This window comes from Miscanthus floridulus, chromosome 2 (assembly GCF_019320115.1).
Source record: "Miscanthus floridulus cultivar M001 chromosome 2, ASM1932011v1, whole genome shotgun sequence".
Taxonomy (NCBI): domain Eukaryota; kingdom Viridiplantae; phylum Streptophyta; class Magnoliopsida; order Poales; family Poaceae; genus Miscanthus; species Miscanthus floridulus.
In genome coordinates, this window is record NC_089581.1 from 123,078,589 (window position 1) to 123,095,939 (window position 17,351).

At 45.4% G+C, this 17,351-nt stretch overlaps 1 pseudogene; it reads right to left on the reverse strand.

Annotated features, from left to right (window-relative positions):
- Positions 1 to 3,696: 3,696 nt before the first annotated feature.
- On the reverse strand, positions 3,697 to 16,625 carry LOC136528974 (probable glutathione S-transferase GSTU6; annotated as a pseudogene).
- Positions 16,626 to 17,351: the final 726 nt, after the last annotated feature.

Genomic DNA, 17,351 nt, shown 5'->3' on the forward strand with positions numbered 1-17,351 from the left:
GAAACAATACTGCATTTGCTGCCTTTGGTTTTGGTTTCTATTCTAGTTCCTACCCTGGCTATTTCCCTTGCCTTCGGATTGTTTCTAAGGCACGCTGTTTGGGCCTGCCTTCGTTGGTTGCTGCCCCTGCTGTTTGTTTTCTTGCTATTCTATGTTGAAGACTTGCTGGCATTGCCCTTGCTGTGGCTATGGTTGGCCTTGGCTTCTGTTGCCCTTCATGCATTTCTGCTGCTGTCCTGGAACTGCTTGCTCTAGTTTTGTTCTTCTAGCCTTATGCGGAGGTCATTGTTAGATCTGTAATACTTTTCAAATTCGCTGTAAAGGTCTTCAATGGACCTTGGCTTTTCCCTGGCTAGATGACCTACAAAGGGTACTATGCGAAGGCCTTTGGTTGCTGCTTCGATAGCAATGTCGTCCGGGACATTGGGTGCTTTTGCTTTCATTTGCACGAATTTCTGGAAGTAGTCTTTTAAGGCTTCTCCTTGATTCTGCTTTCATTGAAATAGATCCATGGAAGTCAAGAATTCACTTGTGAACCCCTTGAAATTTGCAAAGATCTTGTCGCAAAGGTCTTCCCATGAATAGATAGAACTTGCCTTCAGCATCGAATACCAGGCTAGCGCGACGCCTTTAGCTACGATGATGAAAGATTTGGCTAGCACCGCTTTATTTCCACCAGTGGAAGCTACTACTGCCTCAAATCTCATGATGAATTGTCATGGGTCTGATCTTCCATTGAATTTGGGCAAGGTGATAGGTTTGTAGGAGGGAGGCCAGGGTGAGCTCTGGATGCCTTCAGATAGTGGTGATTTGGAATCAATGGTTCCGTGGGTTTGCGGCGAAGTGTAGGGTGCGCCAAAGCTTGGTTGGGCTATGGTACGTGGTGGGGGGTTGGGTTGGCTTTGATTTGCTAAGTGGAGCTGGTTGGACGTATTGAAGTTAGATTGCAAAGGCTGCATACTTTGTATCTCGGCTTGTAAGACGGCTAGCTGCTACCTGAACTCCGCTGCCTGAGCTGATGTTTGGGCTGCCCGTTGATTTGCGGCGAAGGCTGCTGTGACCCTATCTCTTTCTTGTTGCATGCTCTGCAACTGAGCCTGTAGTTGTTCAAGCTCTTGTTTTGGAGTGGGATTTAGGGCTTGCTGCTCCTCGGATGCCGGAGGCTGGTCTTCGACCGCGGGCCCTTCTTCGACTTGATCTTTTGGGGCACTAGCGTAGGTGCTGCGGGCACTACGCCTGGGTCGTCCTCTCATTGAGGGCTCTGCGGGAATCCTAGCGGAGGCTGCTCTCTTTCTTGCCATCGTGGGTCTTGCTTGACCAACATGCAGTGGGTGCCAATGTTGGAAAGCTCGGTTTCCAACGATTGAGACAAAGAAGGACAACGAAGGCCTTCGCCCAGCCTTGTGCCCTGGGCGAAGGTATGAGTAATGAAAGGTGGGCCCTAGCCAGATTAGGGTTTCATAAATGTATATCCCCCCGTGTATAGAGTTTGAGTCCCCCTTTTATAGGGTACTGTTTGCAAGAGCTACTCTTTATATTTCCTACCCCCTGTCGGTTATAGTACATTCCTGAAATATTCCTATGCTAATACAAGCCCCCTAGGGCAGTTTGGGCATCTTCTTCCTCTACCGCCTTTGCCTGTTGGGCCATCGTCGTCGACCCGTCATCGGCCCACGGCCCAGTAATGCCGCCGAGCGGGGGCTTTCCCTGGTTCCGGGGCCTCCGCCCGAGAAGCCTTCACCGGAGCTTCCCGACCTTCGGCTTCTGACGCCCTAGCCATGGTCTTCGCTCATACTGCAAGAGCTTCCGCCCCCGACCGCGTCCTGGTGTCTTCGCCGTAGCTTCCCGGCCTTTACTTCTAACGTCTGAGCCATGGCCTTCGCTCATACCGCGAGAGCCTCTGCCCCGACCGCGTCCTGGTGCCTTCGCTGTAGCTTCTCGGCCTTCGCCTCACGCGATCGCCCGAGCGGAGGCCTCTTCTTCCTTTCCCTGCACACTGTTCGTAAAACTCGTTAGCCGTTAGTTCTTATTGCTGTTGCGAACTTTGTTCTCCACGACTCATAACCGTGTCCCAACACCATCTACCGCAGGTTTCTTTGGGCTGGCAAAGACGTGTCCATACGAGGAAAATGCATGGTTGCATGGCCAAGTGTATGCCGACCAAAGGAACTGGGAGGACTCGGTGTGCCGGACCTGAAGCTCACATCCATTGCACTCCAAACAAAGTGGCTCTGGCTGCAGGACACAGACACACAGCGTGCATGGTCACAGCTCCCCATCCAAGCTTCGAAGGAGGTTTCGGCGTTCTTCAACGCCTCGACCTACACCATACTCGGGAATGGAGCGACCACATACTTCTGGACAGGAAGATAGCTCAACGGTTGCGCCATCCAGGACCTCGCACCAACACTCTCCAGTCTAGTCGATCGCCGGACCCTTCACTGAGCCACGGTCGCGGAGGCGCTGCCCAACCGAAACTGGGTCAGGCACATAACCGCTGGCATCACCGCGCCAGCGATCCAGGAGTACTTGAACATCTGGGATCGTGTGTGGGACGTTGAGCTCAGTGACGCACAGGACACCTTGGTATGGCGGTGGACAGCAGACGGTGTGTACTCATCAAGATCGGCTTACAGAGCGCTACACTTGGGATCACACCCCCATCCCAGTTGCGATAGGATCTAGAAAATCTAGGCACCGCTTCGAGTCAAAATCTTCTTATGGCTGGCAGTAAGGCGACGGCACTGGACTGCTGACAGGCGAGCACGCCATGGACTTGAAGCTGCGGAGCACTGCTTCCAGTGTGACCAGGAAATGGAGTCAATCGACCACATCATTTCCTCGTGCTCCTACTCCAGACAAATATGGTGGCACATCCTGGAGGCACTAGGCGCGGATACCTCCCAGGTTGGAAGAGATGGCCTTCAAGCATGGTATGCATGGCGAGCTCGCTGGACAGGAGACGAGAGGAAAGGGGCAGACTCATTGTTCGCTCTAGTCGCCTGGGAACTATGGAAGGAGAGGAAGGGAAGGTGCTTTCGCCAAACCTCGTCCACAGTTATATAGGTCCTCACGCACATCAAGCACCTGGTAGAACAATGGATAGACGCCGGGGCGGCGACACTAGGTTGTCTCGTGCGTGAGTAATCATCTTGCGAAAAGTCCGCTAGGCAGGGATAAACCTTCTGTAAAATCATATGCCCCCCTAGTGCGCCATTCAATGGCGCGTCGTTGTAATCAAACTAATTCTCGATCTTAATATAATGATACGTAAACCTTTTGGGTATTAAAGAAAGAAAAAGACTCGGCGAGGTCGTTGGGTTGGTTGTAGTGTAGTGTAGGTGGCGTAACACAGTATGCAAATCACCAAGCTGCGTGGTGAGGATGCTCGGAACATCCGTGCTTTCCTATTATCCATTGCTGTTAGCCTGTTACTGCTGAAGTGCGGATACAGAGGATGAGTACCGATCAGTTCGAAGATGATGTGGATGAGTATCACGAACGTACAAACTGCATGTGCCAAGTGCCAACTGCTAGGCGACGACGTAAAATGGCAAGAATGCGACGTAGACAGACCCCAGTCCTGTTTATTTCTCATCACTCACAAGACACCAAATTCTTTACTCTATATTCTTCACAGATATCGGAATAATCCTCCGATCCAACGCTGGTAACGTCACGGATCGAGTCAATTTATTAGTTGTTCGATGAGGCAGCAGCAGCAGCCTCGGCCTGCTTCATCTTGGCGTAATCGACAAGCCTGTCGGCGTCTGGCAGCACCGCCTTGGCCGCATCGAGCGCGCCGAACCGCTCCAACCACGCGTTGAGGAGCGGGCTCCTCGCGGCATCGAAGAGCCTGAAACCATAGAGCTTCTCGCCGGCGTACACCCACAAGCTAGGCCAGGCTGCCTAGTGTTGGTTTGATCTCCCAACCACAGTGGCCCAACGGCCACTTGGGCCTTGACCTCGCGCCCTGATCGGGGGCGCCCAGTCCATCTATGGCTGGCGGGCCCCCGTCACACTGCGCATTAAATAGAGGTGAGGTCGGCGGCTCTCAGTACGAGGTTCGTCTGAGCCGTACGCCCCACCTAGAAACCCTACTCCGATCTAACAGAGGGGCGCAGCCAGTGACGGGAAGCACCGCCGCCGCCACTGCACTGCGCACCACGGTCTTCACCGCTACTCCGACCGTCGCTGCCGTGTGCAGATCTTCATCGATGAACCAGCGAAGGCAGGGAACTCCTAAGACGGTCAGATGCTCCTACTCTCTCTCTGTCTCCTACTCCCGATGGATTCTCTAAGTCACTAGTTATCCCAAATAGAAAAGAACTCACCCACTGGATCCGCACCTAGATGATCTAAAGAGTCCTAACAATGGTATCGGAGCCGGTTTACCTAGGCGTGGATCTTGTCAGGGGCGAGAAAACGATTAGAAAAGAAAGGATAGGTTAGATCCGGTTCGGATCGAAAGAAAAGAATGACAGAGGGTTCATCGAACCCTAAACCCTAGTCGGGTGATAAAAAAAAAGAAAGAAGGGGATTCGAATTCGATTCGGATTACCCTAAAGAACCCTAACCCTAAAAAAATTGGACGGTCCGGGGGGGAAGTCTAACCAGGGCTTCCCCGCCGCCGTCACCACCACCTCACGCGGGATGGAGCACCTGCCGCCGGCTTGCTGACACGCAGGAAGAGAATCAAAAGAACAGAAAAGATAAGAACGGTTTAAATCCGTTCGGATCTAGACAAAGAAAGGGGGTTTTCACTAACCCTAACCCTAACTGGGTGAAGATGAAAACAGAGGGCTCGGATTCAAGAAACGATAAGATCCGAACCCTAACCCGCTGCAGACTCGGGGAAGAAGAAGAAAAGGGTGAATCCCTAACCCGAAACCCTAACCCTAGAATCCCCAAATCCCAGCAAAGATGAGAACGAACATAGGGTCCTACCTGGGCCTTCATCCCGCCGCCGGCATCGCCACCGTGTGGGAAAAAGACTTCTCGCCGGCATGCGGGAAGACGACCGAGATACGCCACCGCGCGGGCTCGGTCTGCAAAGGGCACCACCGTGGCTCTCCTCGACGGTGCCGCGCGCGGCTCTAGCCACACGCGCGCGCCGGCGAGAGGTGTCGCGGCGGCGCCGCCACCTCCATTTCCTCCTCTGGATGCCAGCAGCGGCTGCTGTCTGCACTCGGCGCGGATGAGAGAGAAGGGGAGGGAGAGAATGAGGCTAGGGTTACAGGAGGCAGCGCCGGGCGGTGGTTTTGTTCGCCCAAGATGCGTGCTCGGCCGTCGGATGCGCACGGACGGCCGAGATCTAGCGGGCTGCTTCGTGGCCCAGGCGAGGCGCGCGGCCGCGGCGCTTTGCCGGCCCAGGCCCACGTTGCGGCCTGGGTGGCAGAGCACGCGCGCGAGGGGGCAAGGCCGGGCTGGATGCCGTTTTGGGCCGAGCCAGCCTCTGCTGTCTTGGGCCGAGAAAAGAAAAGAATAAGCCCGGGCCGTATCTCCGGTTGGGCCGAATGCACAGTGGTGATTAAGAATTGTTTTATTTATTTTCAGAAGCATATTTGAATGAATTTTGATCAATTTGAAGATGTAAGTTTCTGGTAAAATTGCACCAACGTGTTAGATTTTTCAGAGAGTAGAAAAGTACAGTAAAATGCTTCTGAAAAGTAGGAAAAGAAATTTTTGTCAATTTTCCGCTGCAAAGTTAAAGGTTTATTGTCTTCTAATTTGAAGAGCAGTTATAGTTATTCAGTAAATGATGAAAAGTTTATCCTCCAGTTAAAATTAGAATCAGCTAAAAAAATTTAATTGGAGGAATAGTCGGTTGATAGTTAAGATAAATTATAATATTGTTATTTTCTGACCAACGTTGATGATAACAATATTATAAGTTTATTTATGAGTTTAAGTTTAAAGTTAAATTATGGTATTGTTATTTTCTGACCAACGTTGATGATAACAATATTATAATGAGTTTTATGATTAAAGTTTAAATCTCTGATGAATTTTGCATCAAAGTGACCAATTTTCAGAGAATATATAAAGATCAAGGAATGCTCTTAAACTAGAGAAATGTATTTTCATGTTTCCGCTGCAATGAAGTTGATTGTCTTCTAATTAAATTCGAACCAACGGGAGAATTTAATTTTGAGGAGCAGTTCTATGTTTTATTCCATTTCTGCCCAACAGTGATGTGGAATTAATATAGAAGAATGATGTTTTATTCTATTTCTGCCCAACGGTGATATAGAATAGAACATAAAGTTTTTAAAGTTTAATGAGCATTATTGTTGAATATTTTTTAGACAAAATACCTCCATGCTTTTATTCTTGAAGGCAGTAAGAGAAATGAGCTGGGTACTTGTGACTCAGATGATGAAATGCCTAAGAGCAAGTTATGTATGAAAGAATGTCATTGGTTGAGGGACTGTGTTCTCTTTAAAGAATGGCTTCAAAAGAAAAGAATTCTAGGATATTGATCTAAGAAAAGAGATAGATCAATGAGAGTCTTCATTGAAAAATGTCTTTTATGTACTCTCTGTGGAGAAGAATTTATTTTCAGTTTCACTTATGAGAGTTGTAAAAGTCATATACATTAAACATGTGTGTTAAAAGAATATTCGGATTTATTTTTGAATTTGATGATTGAACACGAGCCAATCCTGGCAATTATGTCCGTTCAAAGGAATATCTCGCATGGCGGGAAAAAGTTTGTGATAGTACCCGCATGGCGGGAAAAGTTTGAGAAAATACCCGCATGACAGGGTAAAGTTGGCATAGTACATATGTTAACCAATCCTACATGGCGGGAGAGTTTGGCATAGTACTTATCCCGCATGGCGGGAGGAGGATGTAATGACTCATGTGCTCTAAAGAAATATCCCGCACATGGAGAGAAGTTTATGATAGCTCTTATGCTATCCTAGTATTGACCGTACACTCTGATTGTGTCATGGTCATTAAGTACTCAACGAGTTTAAGAACAAAAGAAAGTTGCATGTGAACCAAAAGATAAGAATGATATGCAAGTGTGACTTGCAGAAGTATTGATAATAATAGACTATGTTGAGTTTTGAAGTGTAATGAGGAAAATGTACTTACATACGAATTTTGGTTGCATGATGTAATCATGTGGATGAAGTAAGTAATCAAAGTTTCCTCATTCACAAGAGTTCTGAATATTTCGAAATTATGGTAGAAAAGTTCATACCACATTTCGAGGGGGAGAAATGTAAGATTAAGAAAGATACTTCCCCATACTTCAGATAATGCAATGCATACTATGCATTGAAGGTAAAAGTGATCTATAAACGATGAATGTGATTGTTGAGGGAGTAAGACGGTCATAATAATGATACCCCTAAAGTAAAGAAATAGCTAAATTCCTGGATTTTTTATAGTTCCGATGGGAAGATAGCATAGTCGGCTAGTATTCATACTGGACGAGTTCAGAGTTATCAAGGCGGTGCTAAACACGCCGTATGAGTTTTTTGATAGATTAAACCCAAAATAAGAAATTTGAAGATACACCATCTTTACAGAAGATGGAGTAATCTGGGGGAGCATGGTATGTAGATACCTAAGGCTTGAATAGAAGTGGGATTACATATCCACTACAGTGTTTTTAGAGCAACAAATTACTTTATACATGCTGATGTTGTATGACATATACAACACCAGATGTTAGCTCTTAAAGAGGATGAATAAGTAAACAAGGATCTTGTGATACAGGAGGCTATAGAACAATTGCCTTTTGGCAATGAAGAGTAACAATAGCCCCATATGAAAGAAGTGCCACGAGGCCCTAGAAGGTCTCAAAGAATAAGAAAATCAGATATTTATGGTGACTAAGAAGTAAAGGTTAAGAAAGAAATTCAAATAGAGAGTGATTCCACCTCATTTGAAGAAGCCATGATAGGCGTTCACTCGTCTAAATGGCAAGAAGCAAAGGAACATGAAATAAAATCGATAAATACCAACGATGTTTGGGACTTAGAAGAAATTCCTAATGGAGCCAAAACAGTAGGCTATAATGGGTCTACAAGACAAAGGTGACTCCAAAGGGAATATAGAAAGATATTGAAAGGGAATATAGAAAGCTATAAAGCGCCACTTGTGGTGAAATAATTTACATAAAGAGAAGGAATAGTTTATAATGAGCATGCAAGGATTCTTTTAGAATCATAATGGTATTAGTGGCACATTACGATTTACAGTTACATCAGAAGGATGTAAAGACACATTCCTCAACGGGGATTTGTATGGAAAAGTTTACATGGCATAACTCAAAAGGTTTTGTCGTAGAAGGAAAAGAACGTAAAGGGATGTTGCCTAAAGAAATCCATTTATGGATTAAAGCAAGCTTCAAGACAGTGATTCTTGAAGTTTGACAGTACAATAAGAAAGTTTGGGTTTTTAAAGAGAATGTAGAGGACAATTGTATTTATGCAAAGTTTAAACATGGGAAATTTATTTTCCTAATCCTGCATGTGGGTAGCACCTTACTCGCTAGTAGTGGTGTTAATCTACTGTTGGAGAAGAAGCAGTTCTTGTCCTCAAGTTTCAATGAGAATGGTCTTGGTAAAGCATCATTCGTTCCAGGAATTGGAACTTACCGAGATAAAAGGAAAAAGGGGTATTAGAACTATCTCAAGTGTATACTTAGAGAAGATTCTAAAGAAATAAAGTATATATGTGAATAAACCTGCGCCTGTTCCCATAGTCAAGGGTAATAGTTTTCGGAACTTTCAGTGTTCCAAGAATAAATGTGAGATCGATCAAATGGACGTCCTATATGCTTCAGTTGTTGGAAGCTTACTGAATGCTTATAAGCAAGAACTTACCCTTACACAGTTTATGTATCCGGGATGTTTTTGGCAGAAATCCAGTCTAGATATAGATCACTGGAATGGAGTTGAGAATGTTTTGCAATTGTGCAAAGATTTATAGGCCTCATGGTAAGTAAGAAAGAATAAGTACTCTCAAATAGTTGTGGGTACAAATGTTATATTTTGACGAGATGTTTAGTGAAACCCACATAGTAGCTAACACTCGCAGCTGGAGTTTTATTGTGGAAAAGCTCCAAAGAAACAGTTATGATGTCGTCAAAGATGCATACCCATGGTATAGCTTGTTATGAGGCTTAAGGACAGGCGAAGTGGTTAAAAGAACTTACACCCGGAATTGATAATGGTATACAACAGCAATGACCATTTAAGTAGTTCGCTCCTATAACAACGGGTCAAGTGTGCTGCCAAACACATTGACGTTAAAGTTGTACGTTGTGAAGGAGAAAGTCCGGAATCATACTAAAAGTATTGAACATATAAGTAACAAGCAAGTGCTTGCGGATCCACGTACAAAAGGCTTACCTCCCAGTGTGTTTGGAGAACACACAGTCGACATGGGTTTATGGTATAGCCTATGATTTCCGGACAACAAAGGGCCCAAAGTTAAAGAATCTGTTTCAGAACAGAGATGTGTATTGTAGCTGTTAAGTCTATCAGCGATTGACCGTGATGATGAAACATGCTCTATGCACTAATCTGTGATGGAACAAATAAAAGTGAAAATGATTCAAGTCAAAGTTTAAAGTTAAAGTATGAGTTGAGATCAAGGGGGAGAATGTTGGTTTGATCTCCCAACCACAGTGGCCCAACGGCCACTTGGGCCTTGACCTCACGCCCTGATCGGGGGCGCCCAGTCCATCTATGGCTGGCGGGCCCCCGTCACACTGCGCATTAAATAGAGGTGGGGTCGGCGGCTCTCAGTACGAGGTTCGTCTGAGCCGTACGCCCCACCTAGAAACCCTACTCCGATCTAATAGAGGGGCGCAGCCAATGACGGGAAGCACCACCGCCACCACTGCACTGCGCCACCACGGTCTTCACTGCTACTCCGACCGTCGCTGCCGTGTGCAGATCTTCATCGATGAACCAGCGAAGGCAGGGAGCTCCTAAGACGGTCAAATGCTCCTACTCTCTCTCTGTCTCCTACTCCCAAAGGATTCTCTAAGTCACTAGTTATCCCAAATAGAAAAGAACTCACCCACTGGATCCACACCTAGATGATCTAAAGAGTCCTAACACCTAGCGCCACGTCCACGTACCCAACGCTGTCGCCGCCGAATAAGGGCTTATTACCCTTGGAGCACTCCTTGAAGGCTGCCTCCAGTTGGTCCACCGCCGCAAGCGTCTGCTTCAGCCCCTCCGCCTTCTCCTCGTCCGTCTTGCCCCTGAATGACTACAGCCACCAGGGCAGGAGCTGCAACGGCACGCCACACTTCCGTCATATTTTGGGAGGGAAACATATGCAAGAAGGCATGACGCGTCGCGCTGCATGGCATACCTTGTCGTCGACATAGGTGGCCCAGAAGCGAGCAATAGCACGTTCATATGGGTCGGCAGGAAGGAGGGAGGGACCGGTGCTTTCGAAGGCCTCTTCGATGTACTGCACGATGATCTGTGACTCGCAGATGGGCTTGCCGTTGTGGATGAGCACGGGAACCTTCTTGTGCACCGGGTTGGAGCTGAGGAGGAGGTTGTGTTAGTATCGAATGTGTACCTTTGTGTAACCCATAGATCGGGGATGATCTCTTCCTTTAGGGCTTCTCCACTCGCCTGGGACAGTAGCACCGTAGTAGGTAGACGCCGCTGTAATGGTGTAGAAGACGTCGGTGGTGCTGCAGTGAAAACAGTGGAACCCTGCAGGCGCGACGGTGAGCTTGGTGGGGCATATCCCATCGCTGGCAGCACCTCTTTAGGATCAGATTAGGGTTTCTCTATGGGTGGGATGGTGGCTCCAGTGAACCTCGTAGCCCGAGCCTTGATCCCCACCTTCCTTTTATGTGTGCTGTGAGACAGGGGCCCACCAACCGTATTAGGGTTGGGCTCCTCCGATCAAGGAGCAGAGACAAGGGCCCAATAGGTCGTTCGGCCTATTGGTGGAGATCAACTAACATTCTCCCCCTTGATCTCATTTCATCTTTCAATTTTATATCATTTACTTTTGTTCATTCCATTACAGATTAGCGCATAGAGCATGTCTCATCATCACGGTCTATTACCGATAGACTTAACAGCTACAACACACTACTCTGCTCTAAAATAGATACTTATCTTTGGGCCTTCTTTTATCCAGGAATTTTTAGGCTTTCCCTTAAACCCATGCTAGCTACATGTTCTCTGAACACCATGTTCTCTGAACATGTTGGGTGGTAAGCCTTTTGCAAGCGGATCCACGAGCATCTTTTCTGTACTTATGCTCAAGACTTATGACTTGATCCCGGACTTTATCTTTCATAACATGATACTCTATGTCAATGTGTTTGGCAGCACCACTTGACTTATGTTGTGAGCATCCTGTACTACCAAATTATAATCGTAGTATAACTTTAGTGGTCTATAGATGTCGTCAACCACCTTCAAACCGGGTATGAACTTCTTTAGTCAGTTCACCTACCCGTTGCCTCATAACACGCTATGAATTGTCATATATTGTGGACGATGTAGTGACATTTTGCTTTGAGCTTTTCCATGAAATAGCTCCCCTTTGCGAGATGATAGAAAATCCACGTCTAGATATATATTCACTCTCGTATAATCAGAATCTGAATATCCCACTATGTGGAGTCAATCAGATCTTCTATACGTCATCATGAGGCCTTTCATTCCTTGCAAATAACGCAAGACTTTCTTTATCAATTTCAGTATTCTATTCTAAAATTGCTCTAGAATCTGCCAAGTAAAAACCCGGTAACAAATGCCAAGTTAGGGCGCATCCATACTTGAGCATATTGCAAGCTTCTAACAACTAAAGCATATGGAACCACTTTCATTTGATTGAGCTCATATTGGTTTCTAGGGCATTGAAAATCTCCATATCTATCGCCCTTGACTATAGGAGCAGGTGAGGGACTATATTTGTGCATACTGAATTTCTTTAAGATTCTTTCTATGTATGCCTTTTGTGACAGTCCTAATACCCCTTTTCTTCTATCTCGGTGAATCTCGATCCCTAGAACGAATAAGACTTCACCAAGATCTTTCATATCAAGTTTTGAAGACAAAAACTTCTTTGTCTCCTGTAGTAGACTGACATCATTACTAGCAAGTAAGACATCATCCACATACAGGACAAGAAAGATAAACTTTCCATTCTTAAACTTTGTATAGACACAATTGTCCTCTACATTCTCTTTAAAACCCAAAATTCTTTATTGACTGGTCAAACTTCAAGTATCACTCTCTTGAAGCTTGCTTTAATCCATAAATGGATTTCTTTAGGCGGCATCCCATTCGTTCTTTTTCTTCCATGACAAAACCTTTCGGTTGTGCCATGTAAACATTTTTCTCCAAGTCTCCATTGAGAAATGTTGTCTTTACATCCATATGATGTAATTCTTAATCGTAATGTGCCACTAATGCCATTATGATTCTGAAGGAAACTTTACATGAGACTGGAGAAAGGGACTCATTGTAATCAATTCCTTCTCTTTGCATAAAGCCTTTTGCCACAAGTCGCACTTTATGTCTCTCTATATTCCCTTGAGAGTCAAGCTTTATTTTATAGACCCATTTATAGCCTATTGTTTTGGCTCCTTTAGAAATTATTTCCAAGTCCCAAACTCTATTGGCATTCATTGATTTCATTTCATCTTCCATGGCCTCAAGCCACTTTGATGAATGATCACTTCTCATGGCTTCTTCAAATGAGGTGGGATCATCCTCCATTTGAAATTCCTTAGTGTTATACACTTCATAATCAGCAGAAATAGCTGATTTTCTAACTTTTTGAGACCTTCTAGGGGCCTCCACATTTGGCACATCTACTGTTTGAGGTTTTTGTTGCTCCCCCTCATATATGGCAATAGGTTCTATAGAATCCTAAAGAATAGGTTCATCATCGTCATTCATTGTTGCTACAGGTGGAATAACAACAGGTGCTGACACCATAGTATCTTGCACTATCGGTGTAGCGACACCATGTAGTGAGAAAATTGGCTCATGAATCATTGGAGTGGGCGCATACACCCGCTTCACTTCAAGGTCAATTTCTTGAGCTACCATGGTCCCCCTCATCTTTTCATCCTCTAGGAAAACAGTGTGTCTCATTTCCACAAACTTTGTGTGTCTCTCTGAACAGTAGAAACTAAAACCTTTTGACTTTTCTATGTAGCCAAACAAATGGCAACTTACTGTTTTGGGATATAACTTTCCAATGTTTGGGTTAAATACTTTAGCCTCAGTAGGGCTCCCCACACACACGCAAGTGGTTAAGTGAGGATACTCTTTCTGTCCACAACTCATACGGTGTTTTGAGCACCAACTTTCTTGATACTCTATTGAGAATATGAATGGCAGTTTTATCGCCTCCATCCACAGGCTCAACTGTAAGGTGGAGTAACTTATCATACTGCCCACCATATCTATCAGGGTACGATTGATTCTTTTAGCTACTCTATTCTGTTGAGGTTCGCCCAGTATAGAATACTGAGCTACTTTGTTATTCTCTTGTAAGAACCTTACATAAGGTCTAGGAACTTTGGCCATATAGGGTATGCCGACCGTAGTACTCCTCCACGATCAGACCTGACTATCTTTATCTTTAAATTGCATTGGATTTCAACTTTTGCCTTAAATATCTACATTTATCCAATGCTTCTGTTCTTTCTTTAATTGGATAAATATAGACATAACAGGAGTAATCATCTGTGAATGTTATGAACGAATCATTACCATCCACACTCTTTACAGGAAACTGACCATAGATGTCTGTGTGAATAATCTATAAAATTTCTACGCTTTGTTTGTTATCTTTCTTAATCTTCTTTACATACTTTTCTTTTATGCATTCTCTGCATTGTTCTAAATCTGAGAGCTCTAATGGAGGAAGAATATCTTCTTAACTTATCTTTCTATTCTCCCCCTCAAAATATGGCCTGAACGATAGTGCCATAATTTCGACAACACATCGTGAGCGCTCTTATGCCACCATTTCTAGAATAACACTCTGTCACCAGCTGCTTTATCAGCTAGGTAGCATATGTATTTAAAGAGCCAGTGAACTGACTCTTTATTCTATCAAAGTACTCAGTGACCGTGTCACACTCTAGGATTAAGCCCACAATTGTAGGTTCAATCATATTCTTTATCATAGCCAAATATTTCTTGTTGGCAGTGACCCACTTCCTATGCACAAAAGTCATAGGACTATCTTTTGGTATTTAAAATCCCTCTCTTTAGTTGCCTAAGTGGCATCATTCTCTTTTGTCTCCCTCACCGGTGCCACAAACTCAGTAGAACACGGTGAGGTGACTACCCAGTCCACCTTAGATAAGATGAAAACCAGGTCAAAACTTTTCTTAATATAAAATTAACACCATTTGCATGCCTTGATTCCAATGTTGGTCAAAATCAAAACATACAACTACTCTTATACACTAATTCTACATCACCGTTGGGCAGAAATAGAATTAATGCATAAATCATTATCTTTCACAATTGTTCTTACACACTAATTCTACATCACCGTTGGGCAGAAATAGAATTAATGCATAAATCATTAACTTTGACAACTGTTCTTACACACTAATTCCACATCACCGTTGGACAGAAGTAGAATTAATGTATAAATCATTAAAATTTACAACTCTTCTTATACACTAATTCTACATCACCGTTGGGCAGAAGTAGAATTAATGTATAAATCATTAAAATTATGATATTGTTATTAACAACGTTTGTCAGAAAATAACAACATCATAATCATGTCAAATCTCTTTTTCTCCAATTAAATACCACATTGGTTCAAAATAACTGGAGAATCAATAATTTCTTTAGCAGTGGAAAAACTTTCTTTTTCTCCAATTAAATATCACGTTGGTACAAATTAACTGGAGAATAAACAATTTCTTTGGCTGTGAAAAAATTCTTACTCAATTTCTTGAATTTTACCCATAGGGAAAAATTACTTTTTCTATTTTTCTTTTGAGCCATTTTGCATTTTCAATTTTCCAAGAAAAAGAAAAAAGAAAATACGGGCTCATTCTGCCTCTCTCGGCCCAAAACCAGCAAAAGCCAGCCCGGCCCACCTCACCGGGCGCGCGCAGGCTGCACCCAGGCCGCAACCTGAGCCTAGGCCAATAAAGCTCCACGCGCTCGCCTGGGCCACGATGCGGCCCGTGCTTCTATCACCGTTAGATCTCATCCGACGGTCATCCGTTCGTTTCGGCCGAATAAAAATCTTCTCCGGTCGCGGTCCTCAAACCCTAGAGGCCATTCGGTTCTTTCCTTTCTCTCTCTTTGCTCTCTCTCTTCTCTCCTCACACAGCAGCGAGGCGAGCGCAACCGAGAGCGACTCGAAGGTGGTGGAGCGGGCGATCCATGGAGCCGTTGCCGGCCCCCTCGCCGGCGCGCATGCTCCCCAATGGGTGAGCACGCCGCCGCCGAGTGGCCTGGCCGCGGTGCTTCCTTGGTCGAGCCCGGTGAGCCAGCTTCCCTGGTTCGGCTTCTTCTCCCGCGTCGGCGAAGGGACATCCTGACGCACGGCGAGGTAGATCCACCCCTTCCCCTTTTGGATTTGTATTGTTCTTCCATTTCTTTTCGGAGTTCATCCAAATGGGAAAGTAGGGTTAGGATTAGGGTTCCGACCCTTGTTCTTTTCTCTTCTTCTTCCCCAATCGGATCTAGATCTTGTTTGCTTTTCTTTGTTTGACCGATTGGGGTTAGGATTCATGTGCCGACCCCTTTTCTTTGTTCTTTTTCTTTTCGCTTGTTCATCCAAAAAAGGGGATCTAGGGTTAGGTCTTAGGGTTCAGCCAAATCCGAACCCACTCTTCTTTCTCATGCGAGTTAGGGTTAGAGTTGGGAAGAACCCTCTTTCTTGTCAGATCCGAACTGGATTTGATCTTTTCTATTCTTTGCCGTGCACCGTTGAATGGTGCGGCTTCTTTCCCCATGTGGTGGCGGTGGTGACCGGGGTTCTAGTGACGTCCGCCACCCCCGGTCCTTTCCCTTTTCTTTTACCCGGTTAGGGTTAGGGTTACACAGAGGCAACCTAGCTCTGGTACCATTGTTAGTATCGAATGTGTACCTTTGTGTAACCCGTAGATCCGGGGACGATCTCTCCCTTTAGGGCTTCTCCACTCGCCTGGGACAGTAGCACCGCAGCGGGTAGACACCGCTGTAACGGTGTAGAAGACATCGGTGGTGCTGCAGTGAAAATGGTGGAACCCTACAGGCGCGACGGTGAGCGGGCACATCCCATCGCTGGCAGCACCTCTTTAGGATCGGATTAGGGTTTCTCTATGGGTGGGATGGCGGCTCCAGTGAACCTCGTAGCCCGAGCCTTGATCCCCACCTTCCTTTTATGTGTGCTGTGCGACAGGGGCCCACCAACCGTATTAGGGTTGGGCTCCCCCAATCAGGGAGCAGAGACAAGGGCGCCTATTGGTGGAGATCAACTAACAGGTTGCTCTTGCTTTGGAGGTCGTCCGCGATGTACTCGTAGCTCAGGCCCTTGAAGCTAAGAGTGAGCTTCAATCTTAGAGCAAATGGGCTCGCCAAGCTACCGAGCAGCTTCAGCTCATCACCACCTCCACCTCCACCTCCGGCTCCGGCCATTTTCTATTCCTTGTTCTGGCTCTTTTTACTTTGTGTTCCTCTGCTGTGCTCTTGAGACATGCCTATATATATACATGCTCTGCTTGCCTGCTTGGGGTGAAAAAGGGATCTCATCCGTGCATACTCGAGATGCTTGCTTTGCATTTGCCGTTGTTTATTTGATGATCAGGATTTCCCGCGCGGCCACTTATTATTCCTGTGGGATAGTGACAATCTGCGACGGCTCTTGGATCATCAGAAAGCAGCTAGAAGGAAGCAAATCCTCTGCCTCATCAGTGAATAGTTAATGCAGAGATTAGTTCATCTTGAGCGATGGAGGAGATTAGTGCGGGCCAAAGGTGGCCACAGCCTCATGGGCTTTTGAAATTCTCTTAAAGTAAATAATGATTGTTAGGCTTAAATTTTAATTTTCACTTGATGTTGTAGCAAACATAGACTCAATGCCATGTTTTTTAGTATTTTTGGTGATTGAGATAACACAGTCAATAATAACAAGTGGTGTAAAGTTCGGAGAAGAAACCAAGTTCAACCATGAAAACACAGAAAAATATGTACTCTGGAGGATCCAAGGGTGGCAAAATCGAATGCATACATACACTACAGCAGACGCATGCTTTGCCGAGTGCAATTACACTCAGCAAAGAAGGCTTTGCACTCGGCAAAGCCTTTGCCGAGTGCTGCACTCGGCAAAGAGGTGTCGGCATATCCCTTCACGGCAAAGGCTTC